Here is a 13,403-nt window from a genome sequence, read left to right as displayed (position 1 = left end):
TAACTCTATAAATAGAGAAAAAAATCAGAAGTCATGGAAAAACAAGAAGTTATTGCAAACTTATTTCACAATTTCAAATGTTGAACATAAAGTAGTGCAACACCCGATGGGGGCCTTACGAAGTTGGTTTAGTGAGGAGGGGAGCGCTTGCTCAGACAGGATGGGGTCATTTCTACTGCAAAGATACCACTTCTTCAGCTGAAAGTTTTGCAGATAGAAGTACGACTGGAAGTGATGTTGTATTTGATGTTTTCTGCTCATCTTCTTTGACAGCAGGGATGGGAACAATGTTCCCCTCATCTTTTGTTGTGTTGTGAAACTGGATAAATTGATTAAATTGAACAACATTTCAGTTCTTGCTATACATTGCCAGCCGTGGCTCCATTTTCCAAATGTAGGCTCAGTGGTCTGATCCCTGCTAAAACGTTGGAAGGAAAGCCAGAAAACACAGTAGCTGTTTTTCATTGTGTTCACGTGGCAACCATCTCTGTGCTCAGCAGAACTGCTCACATCTTTGTCTATGTAGTACACAAGGCGGCGCACCTGATCACGCAGAGCGGTTTTACACACTGATAAACATAAATATGGAGAGAATAAGAGAGGTTAGCATTTTGTGGAGCTGAAGATCACGACAGAAAAGGAGACAGCTGCGGTATCGTGGCTGGTATGTGAGGTCCATAAAGCAAGCACGGTGCGAGAAATCGATGATGCAAAACATCAAAAGTTAGCTCACACACCTCCTACTGGTCACCTACAAATTGCAGCATGTGACCGTCTAACGCTAATCTGTGAGGATGTGCAGAACCGACGCATCAAGCGACTGAGGCAGCCGTGATAGACATGCATCTGCAGAGTTAACGGCTTTGATCGGCGCCGCGGCAGAGACAGTAAAGACTGCATCTGACCAGTGTCTGAATGAGAGAACATCGTCACTTCAACAGAGCGATGAAGTCATTTATGTACTGTGTCACATAAGTGTAAAGAGCTAATGACTCAGCTGCTCTGCTGCTACACCCGGCGGTCTTTCTAAAGTCGCTCACTGCACCTTCATGAAAGACACTGACAACATCAGTTTCAAGGCAACCAATCATATGGGCAAAGGCAGGAACCCTAAAAGGAGGAGTGGTCCTGCTTGTGTCCAGATGAGCTCAGAAGGGATCCAATCAAAGACAGAAAAGCTCGTTTATAGGAGCACTTTGAACCACACTCACATGCACTGGACTAGTTTTTCGAGGGATGTCAGAAATAACACTGTGTGCAGATGCCAAAACCTTTTTTTTTGTGCATGAGGCTTAAAGTTGTATAAGAAATGGGAAGGCCTTTCCACACAGCCCCAAAGTGTTTTTCCAGACTTGTTAAGTTGACAGTGAGGCTGGATAAGGGCCCGGTGCTTGTATCCAGCAGGGTCATCAGCTGACAGCCAGCTGCTCAGGATCTTTCCTCTGTGCCTCTCCTGCGGCTTCATTCATTAACATCACTCCTAATTATTTGACCTCAGGCTTACCATTATTAGTTCTTGTTACTTCAACTTCTTCACAGTCATCAACCTGACCTCATTTCTTCCCACTAATAATCTAAACAGGTCTAACCAAGGTAAATGAAAAGTTTTTCCTGGAAGCTGAGGCCTTGTGCACCTCATGCTGTTACAGAGGTAGTAGTTAACACTTATGGTAGACTACTGCTGGATGGTCTCAATCCAAACACTAAACTCCTTTTCCCAGCAATGTTAAAAAAGAAATGGGAGCTTTCCATTGAATCCTGAGGTGCTCCAGACCCGTGCATGTTGTCGGTTTTAGAATGTAGCGACTGCAGCTGCACGCTCACTAAACCTTCTGAAGTCCCTCGTTTTCTCATTTTTGTGCTTATCTAGTTTAACCTTTAAGTACTTATTCACGCTTCATTTGTCGACATAATATTGATAATCTATTTACTATTATCTGTTCATTTGCTAATATCTATGTAATTTGACTGACCAGCGCTGAGGTCACTGAGTGCAGCAGCTGCACTGTCTCGTCAGCCGAGCTATTTAAATACAGGAAGTGGCTAGTCAGATTGTACCAAGTGTTTACCAAATGACAGTGCGAGTAGAATTTCTACTTTAGAGAGTGAGTTTATTGGATCCTGGGTGTGAACGTCCAGTTTTGCTCTGACTGCCTCTGTGCTGAAAGGAGGCCAACTGCAGACACTGAATTTTCAAAGAGACTGTGGGACCTGTGGGGCTGCAGCCATCTGTCGGACTAACGAAACAATATAAGGAAACTCAAACATGCAATGAGAAGTAAAGAGAACTGACTGCACATGATCATCCCGTGTTACTACACTGTCACAGCGGTCTCACACAGCACCTGTCTGAATTCAAAGTGCTCTGCCAATCAATAATCAATGCAAGAAAAATCAGAGCCCAGGATTCCAGCATTTCCCTTTAATCGTCATGACTGAGGGGTGAACGTTACGTGCCTTTGTCTCTTAGCTCAACTGCAACAGTTATAGTTAACAATTACTGAATCTGGGTCATTTTTTAGACGAACTCTTTGTAACAGTTACAGTTCAAGTCCATTTAAAGCAGAGTCAGAGCTGAAAGATGAGCCAGTCAGAGTCACCTGGTGAAGACTACGTGTGTGTCTGGATACATAGGAACATGCATCAGGATAAATCGAAAAAAGAATCCATTCTTTTCTTTTTCAGACACTCCTGGGAAGATTGACAGCTGTCCTGAATGTTTTCCACTTGTGAATAATCTTTCTCTCTGTAGAATGATGGACTCCAGATAGTCTGGAAATGGCCTTATAACCCTTCCCAGACTGATGGGCAGCAACAGCTGCTTCTCTGAGATCATTGCTGGTGTCTTTCCTCCTTGGCATCGTGTTAAACTGACAGAACTCCTGCTTTTATAGAGCTGCTCACACTGACTGAGGATCAGTGAATCAGAGCATTGATCAGTTAATCAGAGCATTGATCAGTTAATCAGAGCATTGATCAGTTAATCAGAGCATTGATCAGTGAATCAGAGCATTGATCAGTTAATCAGAGCATTGATCAGTTAATCAGAGCATTGATCAGTTAATCAGAGCATTGATCAGTTAATCAGAGCATTGATCAGTTAATCAGAGCATTGATCAGTGAATCAGAGCATTGATCAGTTAATCAGAGCATTGATCAGTTAATCAGAGCATTGATCAGTTAATCAGAGCATTGATCAGTTAATCAGAGCATTGATCAGTTAATCAGAGCATTGATCAGTTAATCAGAGCATTGATCAGTTAATCAGAGCATTGATCAGTGAATCAGAGCATTGATCAGCAGCTGCTGGCTGCTGCTTATTAACTTAATTCATGTGGAAGCAGTGAGGGTTCACATAGTTTTTCACACACTGCTTCTGTCTTTAGTCTCAGTTTGTGTTCAATAACTGACACAGTGTGATATGACATGTTGTTACCTCATTCTAAGACCTGTTGAGGACCAGATTTATCATTATATACCAATATGTAAAAACCTTAGACCTGAAACAGTTTTTCACTTGTTGGCCTCCACCTCCTTGTAGAAAGGCTTGTTCATAAAGGAGGTGGGGGCTGTATAGGAAAGGCTTGTGGCGCAGTCAGAGTAGCTGGTGAGAAGCCGTGTGCCTGCTGCGTGATGGGGTCAGACATTATAGAGACTGGCGGGTTTAATCTGCAGGACAATGGGCATTGTCCACCATGCAAATCTAATTGGAGACAGCATAATGCTTCTATAATTGCCTCTCTTGTAAACAGTGGTATTCTGTCTAACTTAATTTCCCTCTCAGGGAGAAGCTCATCACACCAAAGGAAAAAAGGCCTGGTACTGATGTGTGCAGTGTGAGTTGCATCAGCAACAGGCATCACAACACTGAGTGACTTAATCGAATTTAGACCCCGTGACCACCATCTGCGAGCAATTCTTTTTTATTGGTGTACAAAATATACATTCTTTAAAAACTGCGGATTAGCTGAGGTGCTACAGGTACAAACCAAAAAGACACTGAAGCAGGAAAACATGATTGTGACAAATGTTTAGAATTTCTGTTAAAACATCTGACTTACATACAGAAATGAACAGCCCACACTTGCACAATAAGAGCAAAAAGCTGATGCATAATTATCAAGTAAAAGCTGCATTTTACTTGGTGTATGGTAAATATGTATACTGAAGAAAGAATAGCAAAGTCTCACACAGAGCATCCCAGCATTTGAACACTTTGTTCCTGTTGTTTGCTCAGTTGGAGACTGACCAAAAAAACAAATGCTGACAGATGTTTTCCAAAGAACTCCTCCAGAACACAGCAGCAATATGAGCAGGCAAACTGTGATGTTCTTGGAAGATTCCACAGGGACTGACATGTTCCTGTCAGTTCACTGCAGTGCAAACTCATGTGCCTGACTTCTGATCCAAATCACTTCATCTCTGATGCTAATGTTACCCCATGGCTATATACAGCCTGAACTGCATCCATCCATCAATCCATTCTTCATGTTTAAGGCAGCCAGTGACTAACCTGTCTGATCAGCAGTATAATGAAACAGCACAATTTTAAATGAGAGCTTAAACAAAGTTCAAAGATGAAAATATATCTAATTACAGCAAATGATTGGAAGTTTTTACTGATTTTCTCCTCTCTGCAGTCATTGTGTTAGCTACAAATCTAGATGATATAAACCATCTAAAAACAGCAGGTTTTATATTATACTAGAAAACCGAAGGACAAATGGGACCAAAGCTGCAACATCAAGTTAAATATTAAAAAGGAAAGACATGCGTGATTTTATATTTTTTTCTATCCATCCATTTTCATCTGCTTATCTGAGGTTGGGTCACTAGGCAACAGGTCCATTACATCCCTCTCCCTCGGCGATACTTTCCAGGTATCCCAAGGCATTCCCTGGCCAGAAGGGACATATAATCCCTCCAGCAAGTCCTGAGTCTGCCATGAGGCTTCTTTCCAGTAGGACGTGCCCGGAAAACCTCCAAAGGGAGGCAACCAGGAGGCATTCTAACCAGATGCCCGAACCACCTCAGTTGACTCCTTTTGATGCGGAGGAGCAGCAGCTCTACTCAGAATTCCCTCCAGATGGCCGAGCTCCTCATCCTATCATCAAGGCTGAGCCAAGTCAGGCTACGAAGGAAACCCATTTCAGCCGCTTGTATCTGCAATCCCGTTCTTTCGGTCACTACCTAGATCTGTGACCATAGGCGAGGGTTGGAACAAAGATGAACCGGTAAATGGAAAGCTTCTCCTTCCGGCTCAGCTCCCTCTTCACCACGACAGACCAGAGCAGCGCCCTCATTACTGCTGGCCAAGAAATTTGAAGATCAAATCTGTCTGTCCATCTCTCGCTCCAATCTGCCATCTCTCGTGAAAAAGATACCTATACCCAGGCGAAATCCGAGGTCCGACAATCAGTCGAAGCCTCCTCTTCAACACCCTGGAGAAAACTTTCCAGGGGAAGCTCAGTAGTGTGATCCCTGTGTAGTTAGAACACACTCTCCAGTCCCCTTTCTTAAAAGTGGGAACCACCAGGTCAGTTTGCCACTCCTCGGATGTTGACCCAGACCTTCATGCAACACTGAAGTAGTGTGTCAGCCAAGACAGCACCACAATGTCCAGAGCCTTTAGCACCTCAGGCCGAATCTCATCCACCCCCTGCATTTTTCCCCAAGTTCTCAGACTCTGCGTTCTCAAAGGGGGACATGCTAGCCGGATTGAAGAGATCCAGAAAGTGCTCCTTCCACTGCCCGACAACATCCTCAGTTTGGGTCAGCAGTTCTTCACCCAGGTAAAGTTCAACCTGGAAAGGTCCCTAATTTCCCTTTCCGAATTGTCAAATGGTTTGCCAGAACATCTTTGAGGCCAACCGAAGGTCCTTTTCAATGGACTACCCAAATTCCTCCAACACTGGAGTTTTAGCTTGAGCAACCACCAGTTCTGCCGCCCATTTAGCCACTCGGTACTCATCAGCTGCTTCAGGTGACCCCTGGGACAACCAAGCCCGAAAGGCCCCCTTCCACAACTTGACAGCTTCCCTCACCGCAAGCGTCCACAAACAGATCCTCCAGTTACTACCACAACAGGCACGACAACCTTCAGGCCACAACTGTTGGAAGCTGCATCCGCAATGGAGGTCCTGAACATGCTCCATTCAGATTCCATGTCCCTGACCTCCCCCGGAAAATTCTCCCAGAGGTGCTAGTTAAAGACCTCGCGGACAGGGTCCTCCACTGGACGTTCCCGTCTCAAACGCACAAACAGTCAGAACCTTCCCCTCTACGACTTGCAGCCGCAGTGAGGCCTCTCACTCACCCAGGGAGAACTCCAACACGGAGGCACTCAGCCGGAGTCCAGCCCCTCTCCAGGAATTTGGTTTCACAGCCAACTCTGCATCTAGAGGTCAGCCCAACTATATCTAGTTGGTACCACTCCACCTCACACACCAGCTCAGATTCTTTCCCCACCAGCGAAATTACATTCCACATCCCTAGAGCAAGTTTGCAACCCCGGGGATTGTCACGCCCGCCTTTGCCTGCCGCACAGCTCAAACTGCCCCCGACCTTGAGCACGACTGATCCTCAGGAGCCAAGGTTCCAGTACCAGGCACTCGATGACCTGGCTCTGGGGGGGGGGGGTTGTCCCGGGTTCCGTTTTCTGGGCGAGGTTGCTGTTGCTCCATCGAGGTCTTTCAATCGCTCTTAGTTTGACCCGTCCCCTGAGACCTATTTGTGATGGGAACCCTATCAGGGGCTAATGCCCCCGAAAACACAGCTCTGAGGATCATAGAGATACTCCAACCCCTCCACCACGTTAAGGTGGCGATTCTACGGATTTTTTCTTTTTTACAGAATTTCTTCAAGGACATATATACCATATATTGTGTATTGTCTATGTCACAGCGAATATAATTCATTACTCAGTGCCACTGACACCCATTGTTGGTCAGAAATGGTTAACATATTTAAAAAGCCACAATGCTGAAATGGGAAACATATTCTGTCATGCGCAGAGTGATACCGTGATCACTGGAAGCAGTAACTGTAGCAGTGGTTCTGAATGCGAGAGACACACTAACAGATTTGTTTACGTCTCTTTATGTTTTCAGGCAATAGGAAAACTTATCAATGTTATCATCATTAACATCTTTTTATCAATCAGAGAAATTCAGTCTTAATCCTAAATGACACAGTGATTAGCTTCCCAGTCAGGTTTTATAACATTACAAAGATTATCACCTTGATGTGTGCTATTATTACTTAGTGCTGCCACTGGATATCTTATCAGCCCAGCACTAATAGAGAAGGAATGCGTTCAGGCTCCTTGGTTTGTGTGTCATCTGATTATTGGACAGGACTGGTTAACAGAGAGCAGAAAAGACCCTTTGTTCCCTTCAGCCAGGCCCTCAATCCAGATGTCTTCGTCAGCTTGTGTTCCCAGAGAGATATGGGAGATAAACACTGTTACTGGACTGAATTACAAGAGAGTGTGAAGGCTGTTCGAACCTTATGTTTCTAAAGTTTAGAGTTTTAAGAATAAACGTATTTCTTTCTTGAATTGTAATTTAAATCGATGTTATGACTTTCTCTTAAAATTCTCTTCTTATAAAAATGTATATAAAAATGTATTTCATATTGCTTTATATGTATAATGTCTTCAATACACAGTAATGAGTGGTAGTGTGAACGCAACATAAAAAAAGCACATCCTGCAGTTGTGTGAAGATATGTGAAACTGTTTAATAAAAAAATCCCTTTACTATAATGTTGTGTAGATGTAAGGAAACCGAGCAGGAGCACATACAACCACAGCTTCCCTCGAAAATTGCAAAAGCAGAACTAGATGACTGCTTCCTGTTAGTTAAGATAAAGCTGCACTGCACAAGTACACAGCATGAAGTCTGCCTGACGCTAGCTTCCCCTTCAGCTAACGAACAAACCACAGTTCTGCCTTGAATGGCTTTAGGTCACTAAACTAAAGGTTTATGAAGAAGAAGAAAACAAATCCAATGCAACATTTATTACTTCTTCCAATAAACTACTGCTGAAACCAATCACTGCTGCTAACCATAAACTGCAACCTTCCTCCAACAATGGAGTGAAATAGATTTTGAAAATGTTACTTAGTGCCTCAGATTTTACATTAAGTGTGAGCTGTGACTGAGTGACATTTAGGCCTCTGTTTTGATCAAGAATAGCACGACTGCCATAAAATCTGACTTGGAAAGCTTGGAAATGCAGACGTTCTTATTTGTGTGTCTGCAGCTTCCGGTGCTGCCGACGAACAGAGGACAGGGCTGTGCAGCAAAAAATCTCAAACACACACGTCTCAGCAGGGAGGCGAGCGATCTGAATGAGTGTCAGACGACACGGGTTCAGAATAAAAATAAGAAGTGATATGATATCCAAGATAATTCCATGCGGCAGTAGTTCCAGCAGTTCACCTTAAACCAAACACGTGGCTGAAACTCTACTGATGGTGACTCCAAACTCTTTCCAGACTTTGACTGGATGAGACATGAATGGGGCCCTGTTGACGGCTCAACCTTTCAGCACTCACTAATTTTTCTCAGAGGAGACAGACGATCGCTTCTTCATCACCATCTGTCTGCCTTCAGAGGAGACCACAAGCTTATCCACAGCTCTGTGACTTTAAGGCAAAGCCTATATTAAAACCGCCCAGAAAATTCAACACCACCCAAATCTGCTGGAGTTTTTGCTTTTATTTTCTGTTGTGTGTAATTACAGCTGTGTGGTGGGGAACAGCAGGCCCGTGTTCAAGGGATGGTGGTCCAAAGAGCTAGCACTTAGTGACGTTCAGTGGGGTTACATGGCACTGTAAAGATTCGGATTAATGGCTAATTACAATAAGACTGACTTATTAAGTTCATGTAAACACCTTAGTTTGACTAAAAATTGGACCGGATCGGGTTACTCGCAGTCGGATTAAGACCCTGAGAGAACTAAGTTGATAGTTGCACTTAACGTGCACTGAACGTGCACGTAGACGACAGCGGATCGGATCGAGCGTTCTGCACATGCTCCAGATTTGTTCCTGGGATCGTCACCCGGAAGGAGACGATATTCCTGTTGTTGTCGTCAGAAAGACAGAAACAGTGCGATGGAGAACCGTTGTGCATCGTCTGTGCCATAACCAGCTCATCACAGATGGAGAGGGACGCAGCTTCATCTCGCTCTGCGTTCGCCATCTTTCTGAATGCCTGAGTTTGTTGTTGTTGGTGGTGAAGAAGTCAACAGGAAGTGGCTCTATTAGCGATAGCTGAAATGGGGACAGCGCCACCTATGGTACCGGGGTATGACATGCTTTGTGCCAGTGATTCCATTCATTCACCGCCATATATCCAAGGATAATTACCCTCAGATAAGGAGCAGAACCCAACTGTAGCTGTAATCCAGTTAATCTCATCATGTAGAACCTCAAACTCGCGGGCCAACGGTGGCCCCCGCCTTAATATGAAAGTTCAATGTTAGTGCGGCCCGTGAGACAGTAGTTTACGCTTTAACATCATTTTGACGACGTAGCTACGTAAGTTATGTTCTCCATAAGCATGGAGAACTGAGCGTGGAGGACACATCTGGTATATATATCTATGGATGCGTAGATGCCGGCTCCGATGCTGCTGTCCATGGGAATGTATGCTGTCCATACGTCAAGGCGGCCCCCATCTTGGGACGGGGGAAGCCGTGTCTACTTCCTGCATTAGTCAACTGAGCCAGAGGTCGATCAACCATTAAAATCCCCACATCTCACTGAATTTTCAACGATTTTAAAGCGGTTTGGTTTAATATAAACTTCAGTCATATATCTGTGATAAAACATAGATTCGTTTTTATGCGAATTTATTTATATCATACATACATTAGAAATGTGACTATTTAGACAAAGATTTCAGACTCGTTGTTTTAAAAAAACAGCATGTCTTCTATGTTAATAGAATTGTGCATTTTAACATCAAGGAGATGACACTGATGTTTTTAAAGGTTTATATCAGGGTTCATTCAATAGGAACCATTTCTAATAGTGTTTTATTATCATTTAGTGGGCACTGCGTTGTGTTAGTGAAATATTAAGATTTTGTCGTGACACTAACTTTGCAAAGATGGTCAGGAAAATGAAAAAGTGATGGTTTCACTCCTTCCTTTAAACAGTTGACTGTCCAGTCCTGTCAAAGTCTGCTTTAAAGTGACAGCTGCAGAAGACTGAACGGTCCTTTGGGATAAAACCTCTCCTCCTGAGTGCTGCTGCCCATGCCTGCCTCCTCCTTTTATCTTTTATAAACCGACACAAAACAGCTCCATCTGAACAACGCTCAGCTCTCCGTGCTTATGGAGCTACAGTTCAGGTTCATAACTTCCGGTAGCAGTTCATGTTAGTGCTGTGAAACTGATTCAATAGATCATTTAGGAATAACACGGCCTACTGAGCACAATTTTATACAGTGGCTGATTGCCAAATGTCACTTTCATCATCTTACTGATGTCTTACTAACAAAAACATCTTTTGTTTTCTTGTCCTGACGTAAGCTAGTAATAAGCTAGTTTCATTCTTATCTTAAGAGAAACATCAAATTCAACACGTTCATAACAGTTAAACAACATAAAACAACTTCTTACTTGTGAAATGTTATTCCAAGTTTATTCGTTTTGACGTTTCTTTCACGAGAATATCCGTAACGGCACAAAAGTCTGGCATTTTGCCAGATGCACAGCTGTCAGACCCGCTCTGACTGCTGTCAGAAACCCCGTCCCAAGATGGCGGCCGTGTTGACGTGCCTGACAAGCCCGAATGCGGCATCTGCGTGTATCTATGTATGTATCTATGGACGACGTTGACGTGACGGCTTGATAGTTTCGGCGTCTGTAAGAGCTCTTCTTGTGATAAACCTGATGCGGCCCAGCCTCACCCAGACTCTCCCTCCAGCAGCCCCCGGGTAAAATGAGTGTGAGACCCCTGATGTCGACCCACTGACGAAAGGACGCTCAATGAACAGAAACTGGGTCATGGCTGTAGGAGCATTTGGTGACAATACACACACAAACACACACACTCTTGTGCAACTGTCCATAACAGGAATTAGTTTTGACTTCCTTTAATTGTGTTGAATTACCCTAATCATAACCCTAATAATTACTAGTTCATGTCGAACCCTGACATTAATTCACACATCAGCTCTAATGCTAACCAGGTCCCCAGAAATAAAGCTCTGCTTCATTAGGGCCGGGCTTTGGTCCCCATAAGGACTACTGGTCCCTACAAGGTCACTGATTATATTTTACCAGAAAAAGTTTGAGGTATCTATATAGTATTCAAATGACAGCTGCGAGTCATTTCAGCCTGACACAGCTGTATTTGACACTATTAAGTGTGTAACAATCGGAAACAGCACGTCACATGGATCACTAACCCTCAGTAAGTATTGATTAGCTCGGGGCAAATGGTGCAGCAGTCAGTTATCTATGTAATGAAGATTCAATCTATTTGGCTGCTCATGACGACGCCACTGGCATTAGACGATAAGGGATGAACAAGTGTGCTGATCTTCTCTGCTCTTCAGTTACATCAAGACTCTGATGTGTCAGCTACCTAAATCAAATGTATTATATATGTAGCCAAATGCACCAAAGATCGCGTCCAGAACTAACAACAGCTAAACAATACTGTTAATATATGTTATTTAAAATGGGCTTGACGCAAATAACCGGGAAAAACTCAAAGAGGATGTCACTGGGACAGCAGAAGTCAGACAGTGACGTCCCACATTCATCAGCAGCTGAGGGAAAAACAGCAGAATGTCACGAGCTGTCGCCAAGTTTATTCTGGAAGATGCGCAGCTTTCCACAGCAGTGGGGTGCAGTTGGTTAAAGAGACTCATTTTTCTAAGGCTAAATGCTAAGTCATCAACATAGGATTATGCTTTATGTGCGACATGTCCTCACAACCACATATAACAGATTTTGTCAGCTCATTAAGACCTGAAGCGTCTTCCAGTCACAGGAAGAGTCATGGTTGAAAAAAAACAGCACGAGGAACTGTAGTCCATCCAGTATAAAAGTATGTTTTTGTTAGGAAAAGCTCACCCGCAAGTGAGTTTGGAAAATGGTTTCATCGCTCAGCTATCAATCATGGTCCCTACAGCAGTACATACCGGTACAGGTGCCTTTGCTTATCCAGTCACAAGTGGTCTGTACAGGTGTGAATGACCCTCAGGTAATCAAGAAGCTTTGCTCATAAACAACAAAACATCTGGCAGGAACCTGTGGCTGTTAGCAGCCGGTTGTTTGGCATAAGAACAAAAAGAAGGCGACAACTGTGGGTAATGTGTTAGTTCTGGTGCTTGGCTATGAAGACACAGGCAACTTTAAATGTGTACAGCTAGCTGGCATTTGGTCTTTGCAGAGAAGAATGATTTACCTGGTAGGTGTGAAACGAGCTTCTTGAGCGGTCCCACTGTGATCCGATCACCCACAAAGCACATTAAAATGTGCTTGATTCACCTTCCCCTGCTCCATCTTCTTCTCCTCTGAACTGTCAACCAACCAATCAGTACTGTCCTCTGTCATTAGTCTCTTGTCTCAGCAGGGCTAGAGACCCTCTATACACACAACAAATGGGACTTCATTACCGTCCCACTGCACATCAGAGAAACCTGAGCTCACCCCCAAGGATGAAAAGAAATTAGGTGCAGATGAAACCTCTTCAATGAAACTAGTAAAAGAGGCCACCTGCTGATGAATTCCACACATTCACATATTCTACGTGTACACATGTGAAGTCAAATACAAATGTATGTCATAGTTTCTACTTTGACTAAACTTCTACATGTTCAGTTTGTGTTGATCTCTTTGAAAAGGCGATATTTCCCCAGGGGGACTTAATAAAATGGGCCAGTGAGAGTCACTCTTCACTGTTGGTTAATGTTTAAACAAGAACTCAGATCACCACTGAGGTCAAGCTTAGGCATAGGGATGTGTTTCTCCATGCCCTGAGGTCCGAACATTTCCATCCCTCCTGGGACCTCTCTGATGAACAAAGAGCAGGGCCATTAGGTAATAAAGAAAATAACTAGTCAAAGTGCAGAGGAGCAGGCTCTTAAGCTCCAGGAGTCTTTGAGGAATTCAACTGTCCATCAGACACTAATCACTTCCTCCTCCACCCTTGCAGCCTGCCAAAGAAGAAATGGTGGGTGTTGGATGATAATTACAGCCTGTCCCCGTTTGATCCCACCGATGGCACAGCCACCCAAGCCCCAGGTAAACAGTAACAGCTGTATGCCGACAGTCCAGGTGTCTCATGCAGCAGGCCTGGGAATTACCCGAGATCCCTACAGATACCGGCCAGTAACCCTGTGACAGTCGCATGCTGCAGAGAAATATGGATGACC

The 13,403-nt window shown here is 43.9% G+C and overlaps 1 protein-coding gene across 1 annotated transcript in view; it reads right to left on the bottom strand.

Annotated features, from left to right (window-relative positions):
• Positions 1–13,403, bottom strand: part of chsy1 (chondroitin sulfate synthase 1) — a 44,502-nt gene that overhangs the window by 3,298 nt on the left and 27,801 nt on the right. The gene's annotated exons all lie outside the window — the stretch shown is intronic.

The sequence above is a fragment of the Leuresthes tenuis genome, unplaced genomic scaffold (genome assembly GCF_036924035.1).
Source record: "Leuresthes tenuis unplaced genomic scaffold, fLeuTen1.0.hap1 SCAF_2, whole genome shotgun sequence".
Lineage (NCBI taxonomy): Eukaryota > Metazoa > Chordata > Actinopteri > Atheriniformes > Atherinopsidae > Leuresthes > Leuresthes tenuis.
The sequence above is the reverse complement of the archived record's forward strand: the minus strand, read 5'-3'. Positions and strand labels throughout refer to the sequence as shown.